Consider the following 9,857-nt stretch of genomic DNA (forward strand, 5'->3'; position numbering starts at 1 on the left):
GCCTCCTCCCGCGCGGCGTGCCGGGACCGCCCCGCTAACAAGTTAGGTGGTGCGGCGGCCAGAGTGAGTTACGGGCCCCGTGGAGAGTGACCGTCGGACCCCGCCGCCGCCATCTTCGGGCCCTCCGGACCCCGCCCCGCTTGCGCCGCCAGATGCCAGTTCGAATTTTGCGCGGCCTTCAATTGTTCGGGCTAGCAGGGCACGTCGCCCCATTCCCTGCCGGGGCTCCGTGTGGGGGTGGGGGCGGGGTCCCCGCACTGCTTTTGCGGAGGCTGGAGGGGGGCTGGGGGCAAAGCGAATAAGGACCTTGACTCTGGCCTGCCAACGGTGGTCACAAAAACCACCTGAGGCCGGCCGGCTCTGACTCAGGCGTGCTACCGAATATCCGAGCCCCCTGAAAGGGCCCGAGGGTCGGCGGATCGAGCGTTTCTGGTTTAATGAACCCTTGACGCCCGCCAGCCCAGGGCACCTTGCACAGGCAGTTACACGTGAGCAGGTGGCCTGTTGCAATCCGGAAGAGCTACCAGAGGGCAGCAGGGTGAAGTTATTTGGGGGAAATGTCCCAAGTCGAATAACAACTGCCTCATCTGCCCTTAACCCAAAGGTAAACAAACAAAAAACCCTCACTGCCATCGAGTCTGTTGTGTAGGCCAGAATAGAACTGCCGGTGTGGGTTTGTGAGACCGGAATTCCTTATGGGAGTAGAAGGCCTCATCCTCCTTCCCAAGCTGGTGGTTTCAAGCTGCTGTCCTGTGGTTAGCAGCCCCTGAGTTTCCTGAAGCCCACGGTGCATGACCCCTGAGCAGTCTGTCTAAATGATCTTTCCCCGTAACAAATTGCTATTCTGCATCCAAAGGGCCCTGCTGACTTGGTGGTTATGCGTTGGGCTGATGTGCATGGTTGGCAGTTCTAAACCACCTGCCGCTCCATGGAGAGAGCTTAGGCTTTCTGCTCCCTTAAACAGCTACATTCTCGGAAACCCACAGTAGGGCTACTATGAGTCAGCATGGACTCAATAGCAGTGAATTGATCTGTATCCAAACCTTGCCAGGTAAGTGGTCAGGGTGGGAGCTGCAAGCAAGGTCAGCCATTGACTATAGAAGAAAGATAAGTCTGTCAGCGCCTCTAAAGATTAACAGCCTGCAAGCACCATCTAGCATCAGTGAGTCGGAGTCAGCTGGATGGCAGTGGGTTTGGTTTTTATGGGTTGTCTAAACTTTATTAAAAACTGTTATCCAATGGGAAAGCTGTGGACTAATTTTATTTTTACCCTGTTTGAAACTAGCCCGCGCTCCAAGAGCACTGAGGGGCAGCTTCAATGTTCCTTTTACGACCACCCAGACCAGTGTTTTGATCCGATGGGAAAGGACACTGGAGGGTATAGACTAATTTTTCATGCTTGTATTTTAAGTACCTTATTGACCAAAAAAAATGTTAAGAGGCATATGACTATGAAAGACACTTTGTGTTCATTCCAAGGCAGTGTGGCTTCTATTTGGGGATTTTACTTTGTAGCTTCACGTCTGAGCTGGGTTGGAGCAGCAGTTTTCATTCCCTCTCTGTATTTTTAATTTGAGCCAAATTTGTCATCAAAAGCTCAAGACTACAAATGATGTCATTTCTGGTAGCTTGTAAATACTATCTCAAAATAAAACTCCTTTGGCACTGCCGTTGAGTCAATTCTGACCCTGTAGGACAGGGTAGAACTGCCCCCTGTGGTTTTTTTGTGACTGTACATCTTTAAGGGGAGTAGAAAGCCTCATCTTTTGCCAGAGGAGAAGCTAGTAGTTTCGAACTGCTGACCTAGCCCAACACAACTCCCTACACCACAAAATCGATAGTAATGTGATACCCTCCATTAGAGTAGTGGGAACAGTTAACACTCTGAGCTATTAACAAAACCGAATTTGCATATTCGAGTCTACCCAGAGGCACCTTAGAAGATTGGCCTTGTGATCTACTTTTGAGAAATCAGTCGTTGGTAATCCTGTGGAGCAAAGTTCTGTCCTAACACGCATACGGGGTTGCCAGAAGTCTGAATGGACTTGTGAAGAAACAGTATGGGAGCCACAGCTGACCTCCCTGGCTTCAGGAAGGAGAAGGAGAATCCAGCTCCACATCTGGATTTTCCACAAGACAATCCTCCTTCACCCTATTCTGACACAACTGCCCTTCCCTGAACTGCTCCTTCTCTGACGGTTCACTTTGTTGCACAGAACTCAGGAATTCTTAACTGTGGTCTTAGGAAGTTAACATGTTACAAGATGGCAAGGATATGATTGTTTTGTGTGCAACACCTCTTCTCAGCCTGGCAGGCATGTCTCTCTGGTCTCTCAGTTTCTCAGCCACAAAGCCCTTTGATTTCGGCAGCTCTGCCTCGTGATCTTGGCGTGGCTCCTCTGCTGTCTCCTGTCTGAAGCTAGTTTCAGTGCTGCTGCTGCTTCTCTGCCACTGTAGACAAAGATCTTGCATATGTTCTGCTGGTGACTCTTATAGTCATGTGATTCCCTCTGTTCCTGCAGTGCCGTGGAATAAAACCGGCCAATCTCTGAGAGTCCTCTACACCTTATTTGCATGCTCCCAACTAGTCACTGAGCAGAATTTACCAGGCTGAACACAAGAGCCATACCAAGGCATTCCATTTCACTGCAACTAGACAGTCATCTTCTAAAAATTATACACTAAAAAATAAATATGCAAGCTCTGTTTTCAGTTAAGCATTTTACATTGTTAAATGTTTTGCCTTGATCTAGTATTTCAATTCTACTTCCCCCACAGGATTGCATTCTAGTGAAATATATTGATAGCATAGTTTTTAAATTGATTTTTCCTATCTGAGTTCTGCAAAAGACACAATCATATTTCCCATCAATGTTTTAGCACATTGTTGTTTTTTGTTGTTTTTAATTTTTTTTTAGTACATTGTTATTGTCAGCTGCGGTGAAGTTGGCTCCAACTCCTGTTCAACAGAACCAAAAATTGCCCAGCGCTGCGCCATTTTCACCATCATTGGTATGCTCCAGTGCACTGTTGTGGCCTTCCAACTTACAGGGCTTGTCTTCCAGCCCTTGATCAGCCTGTTGTGGTGTGACTCTTAGGGTTTTTCTCGGCTGGTATCCATAAGTAGATCACCAGGCCTCTCTTCCTAGTCTATCTGGAAGCTTTGCTGAAACTCGTCCATCATAGGTGACCCTCTGGTTTTCAAGACCAGTGACAGAGCCTCCAACCTCACAATCAGAGTATATAGCAAACTGGCAGGCGACAGGTGGTAACTGTAGAGACTAATAGTTTATTTCCATCCATTCTTTTGATACATATTTTTTTCATTGAGAGCAATTTATATTGTCTCTGAAATGTAGCTTTCTCATGTAAAATACAGATAATAATGTGACCCCCTACCTTTGCTCGGGTGTAATGAGGCTCCGATGTAAGTGAATACATTGTAGAGCCAGGTGCACGCTTTTAAGAGAGAATTACCCTTAAGTACCTCGGCCTCTGCACCTCCCTTAGAACATTGAAGTTAAAATCCCCACATTACTGACGGTTTCCTTTTTTGTCATTGCAGATACTTAGAATCCAACTTGAAGTAATGTGAACATAAATAGGGAACAAATTTGAAAGATACAAAATGTCTCATGGGCAAGAGTGTTAGAGTAACCAGCCTCTGACAATTGTGGGAGGTCCGTAGGCACAATTATACAGCGATAATACATAAAGATCATAGTAAAGTCATAGAAGATAGGAAAGGTAGGAGAGAAGATAATAAAGGAGTCAGACACATTTCATAGTAGCATGCTCACTTCCTGGACAGCCATGATCTCAGCATCCAGGATCACATAGAGAGCAAGAGGATTCCCCTTTATTTCTGACCAAGGCCTGTATATACTTAGGGGTGTAATCAGGGTGTTACTTGATTACAGATAACCACTTGCATCACAGGAAGGGATTGTACCATAAGCAATACAGCAATGGGAGCGGGACCATGTAGGGGTTTACACACACTAGGAAGAGGAGGGATTAGGAATACACATGTGACAAGATGGGTGGATCCTAGATTCAAGATGGCGGCCTAAATGCAGTAGTCCTTGAGCTGGCTCCATTTACTCTGAGCCCTCCTTCAGGAAAGCAGTCCACAGACAAGAGTCTGGTCGCTCTCCATGGCTGATGCCTTCAGGGAGATAACTCCGAAGCAGCTTGCTTCCAAGTGTGCTACAATCATTTACCATGTGTTGCAAGCCGTGTCCTAGGTCTGAAATATGTCAGACCTCTTCCTTTGTGCAAGAAGTACAGTCCAGCTTCACAAGGGACTCAAATGGGGGATTGGAAAGTCACTGAAACTGGTAAGAGACAGGAGAGTTCCCCTCTCAGAGCAATAAGTGCCAGGAACATTGTTGCGCTAACACTCCCACCTGAAGTCTTTGGCCCAAGCACTCCCCAACAGCTTTGCCCACTGCTTTCTTAGAACTGCACCTCACTTAAACACCTCCAGCCCGGTTTTCTTCCTGCCTTTCCCCCATAATGTGCATCTTACAGGGCAGCTCTCCCAGGCTCCTCTGGCTCCCTGCCCCGTTCGCTCACAGGCCTTTTCCCAATACATCTCTTGCTCATCTAACTCTGTCTGGAGGAGGACTCAAAGTAATATGGAGATTTCGGTCATTATTTGGCACCCCCAGGGCCATGTGTCTCGTTTTATTTTCACTTATCTGATTTTTTTTCTTTATTCATCCCAAGCATCTGTGCTTTTCCATTTACCTGACGAAAGATATCTCAGCCACAATTCCTAAATTTATGACTTTTCCCAATTTGAGAACTCCCTGCCATCAAGTGGGTGCTGTCTCCTAGTAACCCCGTGGGCCAGGGTAGATCCGCCCTGGTGGATTTCCCAGACCGTCACTCTGTATGGAAGTAAAAGCCTCTCCTTTCTCCCACAGAGCAGCTGGTAGCTTTGAACTGCCGATCTTCTGGGAATCAGCCCAACACACAACCATGATGCCACCAGGAGATACTAATGTCTTGGAATCTTCCCTCCAAAGGAAGAGCCTAATGGCCTTACTTGGGTTTGGAGCCCTTGCCCAGTTCAATTTGGGCAGTTATAGCCATGGAGACAGAAGCTGCGTTCGGTTTCACTGAGGAAATAGAAACCTAGACAAGCACTGCCTTTTCCCACCACCAGGACTGCCCATGGATGACTGACCTCACACGGTCTGTGGAAAGGCCCAGAGGATGCCCCAGTTACCAAAGTCTTGAGTGCTGGAGAGAGCGGACCGGCACTATGAGAGGTGCTCGCCGGGGCTCGCCTCATAGGTAGGGCAGGGCTGAGCGTAAGCGATGCTAGTACAGGAGTAGGCTCACTGATGGCCATAAGCCCACTGCCACTGAGTTGGCTCCATCTCACAGTGACCCTCTGTTGGGTCTTCAAGGCTGTCAATCTACAGGAGCAGACAGCCTCAACTTTCCCCCACGATAGGCTGGTGTGTTTGAACCCCCAGTATTGCAGTTACCAGTCCGATGGTTACCCCACAGCTCCACCAGGGATTCTTAGTGATGGCAATGGGTTTCCCACATGAATAGGCCAGGTAGGTGCCCCTCAGCATGAACCAACGCAAGTGTACTTAGCACGGTGAGTAGCAATTTTGACGTGACAGCCAGGAAGCCCTGACCCTCTGGGAACGATGGAGCGGGTTAATAGAAGATGGCATCCCAGAGGCGGAGAGATGGGCAGTGTCTTAGCTACCTACCACCACCCACCAGGAAGTGAGCTCCAACTCATGGTGAGTTATGTAGGCTTTCTGATGCTGTAAGTCTTTATGGGAGCAGAAAGCTCTCGTAGAACTGGTGGGTTCAAACTGCTAACCTTGCAGTTAGCAGCCCAACACAGATCGGTACACCAGGGCCCCTTCTTAACACCTACTGCTGCTGAATCAACAGTACCACAAGAATGCCTTAGAGAATAGAACTTTATTATCTCGCAGTTCAGGAAGCTGAAAGCCCAAGTCAGGGCCTGAGCCTTCTGCAGCCCTCGCTCCTTCCAGCATTTTCTTGCCATTCCTTTGCTTGTAGTTCGATCCTCACGTGCTGTTCCCCCTCCCTCTTCCTCCGCTCCCATGTCTCTGTGTCTGTTGTGCTCTTTTTCTAAGACACTGCTCAGATGATTACCGGTAGATTTAGCAGCACTCCGACTCCGGTGTGACCTTGTGAAAGGCCTTGTCTGACTTCCGGGGAGAGATAAGACTCCCCTGCAGCATCAGCACAAAGCTGATCCGTGAGATGGAGGTCAGGCATGACCGTCACTCTCCATCCCTCTCCTAGTTCCCGCACAAGCCTGCCTTCCCTCCCTGGGAACACTGGTTTTCTCTGCTAGGCTTGATGATTTGTTGTAATGACCACGCTCAGCTCACACATCACCATTATGGGAATAACAGCCTACAATCCAGGTGCAGGATCAACTTGTAGGTAACAGGAACATGTGGGTACAGTTCTCTGAGCCCTTTTGGGGGCCTTGCTGCCACAGAAGCTTGCTGGGCCCGGCCTCTGCCCTACTTGGCCAAGTGTTAACAGCTTTCTTTAGCTCCGCTGATAAGTGCCTGGAGGGGCCACACTCAGCCAGGAAGCTTCCTGCCTGAAGGTGCTCCACTCTAGCTCTGTTAGTGGCCAGCCAACCGCAGCTGTCAGCCAGGCCTGTGCTGCCACTGTCCACATGTTCCAGCCCTGCCTCCTGAGTCTGGCATGTTCTCAGTGCAGGAGCCCTGCGTCTGAAGGGCTACGTCTGAGCCACCGGCTCCTGTCTCTTCCTTTTGGTGATATTGAAGTCCTTCCTCAGCCTAGTGGGAAGGTAAAAGTGACCAATCCCCTTGGTGGGCCACAGGCATCTTATTTGCATATCCCAGTTTTAGTTTTATACCTTTAGTTTTATAGCCCCACCTAAATGTGTGGGAGTTATAAGACCAATGCTGGAAGGATGATATAAAAGTAATTAATCTCCTGGCACTATCTCTGACAATGCCTTCCTTCTGTGCACTAGGCCTTCCATATCTGACAGTGTGCCCAGCATATCCAGAAGGTTTTCAGCAGCTGATTCCTCCCAAGTGGACAGCTTGTTCCTTCTCCGTGGTCTGTCCTTAGTCTGGAAACTGCTGAAGCCTGTTCACTTTGACCTTGCTGGCATTTGAAATGCCAGTGACATAGCTTCCATCACCACAGCAACACCCAAGCCACTGCAGTACGACAAACAGAGAGACAAGGGGGACATAGCTCCTTTAGGAGGATGCATCCCATCTACACCGGGCAGTCAACAGAGGGACTACCCAATTTATGTAGTCAGAAGAAATGCAAGATGGACGATCAAAAGAAGCAGAGTGGCAGTTAAGGACAGCCTTCCAATAAAGAGTTAAGATTCTCTGCCCATGACACGCCACCCTGTTTTTACACCCAGAACCCATGAACTAGAGGAGAGGCTGGGTCCACAGAGGAAGGACTCTGCAACCCTGCAACATCTTAGCAAGTGGGCACAGTTACAATGCCCTGGTCTTTCCCCAAAGAGACCTGTCACCCTCTAGGAGGATAAATAAGGAAACAGGAATATCCAAGCCGTCTTAGTTCGAATGGACCCTGGTCCTCTGGACTACAGTCACTAGCATGCTCCCCCCCCCCCCGCCACTGCACCCCAGAGTGCAGGTGTACAGGAGCCGGGCAAGAAATGGTCCTAACTTATAGGATACTTGTAGGATTATGTGCCAATAAAACTGAACAAAGAAATGGTCCAAACTTTGGTCCTGATCATTTCCCTAAGTGGATAAATAAATGGATATAGTTGAGTTGGTGGCCCAGCACTCCTGTTGTTTCTATCACCTGGTGGGGGTGGGGGGAATAAAAGCTATGACAGAGATGGCCAAGTAGAAGTCCCTGAAATTACTTGCCCCTCCAACCTCTGGCTTGGTCACAAAAATGGCTCCAATAATCCCCCCTGCCAGTGTTCACGTCCTAACGTAATGCCCACCTACCTGCCAGTGTGGTCTGGGCTCATGGACTCACTTCTAATGCATACAGTATGGCAAGAGTGATGGGATATCACTTCCTAGATTAGGTTGCAAAAGGACAACGGCTTTCGGTCACCCTCTCTCTGAGCTCTCGCAGAGTGGGAAGTCAGTTGTCATGCTGTAAAGAGCCCTATGGAGAAGCGCTTGTGGCAGTGTACCAGTGCATGCGGCCAGCAGCCAGCAAGGACTCCTGAATTGCTGGAAACGTGTGTACAAAGGGAGGTGCCTGGCTTCTGTCTTCACAAAGGGAAGGTAAAGTCAAGCTCAACAGCCTAAGGCTGATTCCCTACCAAACTCTGCCCTCTGACCTTTTCCCCAAATCTGACACTAACTGTCCCTTCCCCCGCATTCTCTATTCCTCTGCTGAGTTCAGTCATCTGTTGCAATGGCCACACAGAACTTAGACACTGCAGTCCTGATTATGGGGCTTACTAGGCAATAATGGGGCACAACACAAGGCTGGGATCAAGTTGAAGTTAATGGAACAACTCAGGACAGAGTTCTTCAATAGGGACAGCTTCTTCCAGCCTGCCACCACACCCTTTGTGTTAGTCCGGGTTGACTAGAGAACAAATTAGTAGACACTCATATGTGTATAAGAAAGAGCTTTATATACAAGAGCAATGGAACACTGCAAAAACATCCCAGCCCAGTCCAGATCAAGTTCATAAGTCCGATATTAGCCCATATGTCTGATCCCAATCTATAAAGTCCTCTTCAGACTCATGAAACACATTCAATGACACTGCATGCAGGAAGATCACAGGCCAGTGTGGGGGAAGTCTTGTGGCTCCAGTGGTGGTGTAAGCATCTCAGTGCTTCCAGGGGTCTCCATGTGGCTCCTCCAGCTCAGGGCACTAGTGTAGCTCCATGTGCCTTGTCAGCTGCAATGTCTCCCAGGCAGTGAGTGAGCAGAGAGAGAGAGAGTGTGTCTCCTGCCTCCAAGGAGGAATACAGGAATTCCCAGAATCCTCTGGAGAAGGCCATGCCCACACAGTGGCCTTATTAGCTATAACCTGATTGACAGGCTAGATTCTACCCCTTCACTCTTAATCCTCTCAAATTGACAAACAATTATGTAACTACCACACCTTTCTGCAGGCCTTCTTGAGCAAATGTTACAACTCAGCTCTATGGGTCAGCAAGCCCCGCTCATACCAGGCTCCTGGCGCATGCTCTCTTGCTCCTCTCTCACTCTTGCTACTGCTCTGCCACCATCGCTTGCTGCTCCCTGGTTATAGTTCCTCCCTCCGGCCATGTCTCCCGTTTAGCCTAGTGAATGGTAAAACTGGTTAGAGGTCCACGTACTTCATTTGCATTATTCCACCTCCACAGGAGTGCCATGCACCTTACTTGCATTACTAACACGCTATCCAATCCCTTTGATGAGCCACAGTTCCTCATTTGCATGGTCCCACTCAGTCACCTGGTGGGAATTACAAAGACTGTCTAGAAGAGACATACTCAATAATCCGCTGTACCTCAGTGGCCAGCAGCCATACAACTGAGCTTGCAAGCGTGCCCCCCTCTGGACCAAACCGTCAGATGACTACATCTTCATTGCAGCTTTGCTACGTGGTTAGCCAGAGACACCAAATAAAGCCACTGCTGGATTTCTGAGCCGGAACTAGCTCTTGAATTGTTCATATACTAAACATTTGTTTTTGTTGTATGCCACTAGGTTGTTGGTGTTACTTGTTATACAGCAATAGATCAGGGATGCAGCCAGCAAAGATAAGCAATCAGAATAGTACTGCATCCCAGGGGGAGTTGCAGAGATTGGTGCCACCCTGAAGAACAGTGGGAGCAGGGTCAGGGGTC

The 9,857-nt window shown here is 48.8% G+C and overlaps 1 pseudogene; it reads right to left on the reverse strand.

The window, feature by feature from the left end:
- Positions 1-1,269: 1,269 nt before the first annotated feature.
- Positions 1,270-1,380, reverse strand: LOC142462040 (small nucleolar RNA SNORA61; annotated as a pseudogene).
- Positions 1,381-9,857: the final 8,477 nt, after the last annotated feature.

The sequence above is a fragment of the Tenrec ecaudatus genome, chromosome 11, assembly GCF_050624435.1.
Source record: "Tenrec ecaudatus isolate mTenEca1 chromosome 11, mTenEca1.hap1, whole genome shotgun sequence".
Lineage (NCBI taxonomy): Eukaryota > Metazoa > Chordata > Mammalia > Afrosoricida > Tenrecidae > Tenrec > Tenrec ecaudatus.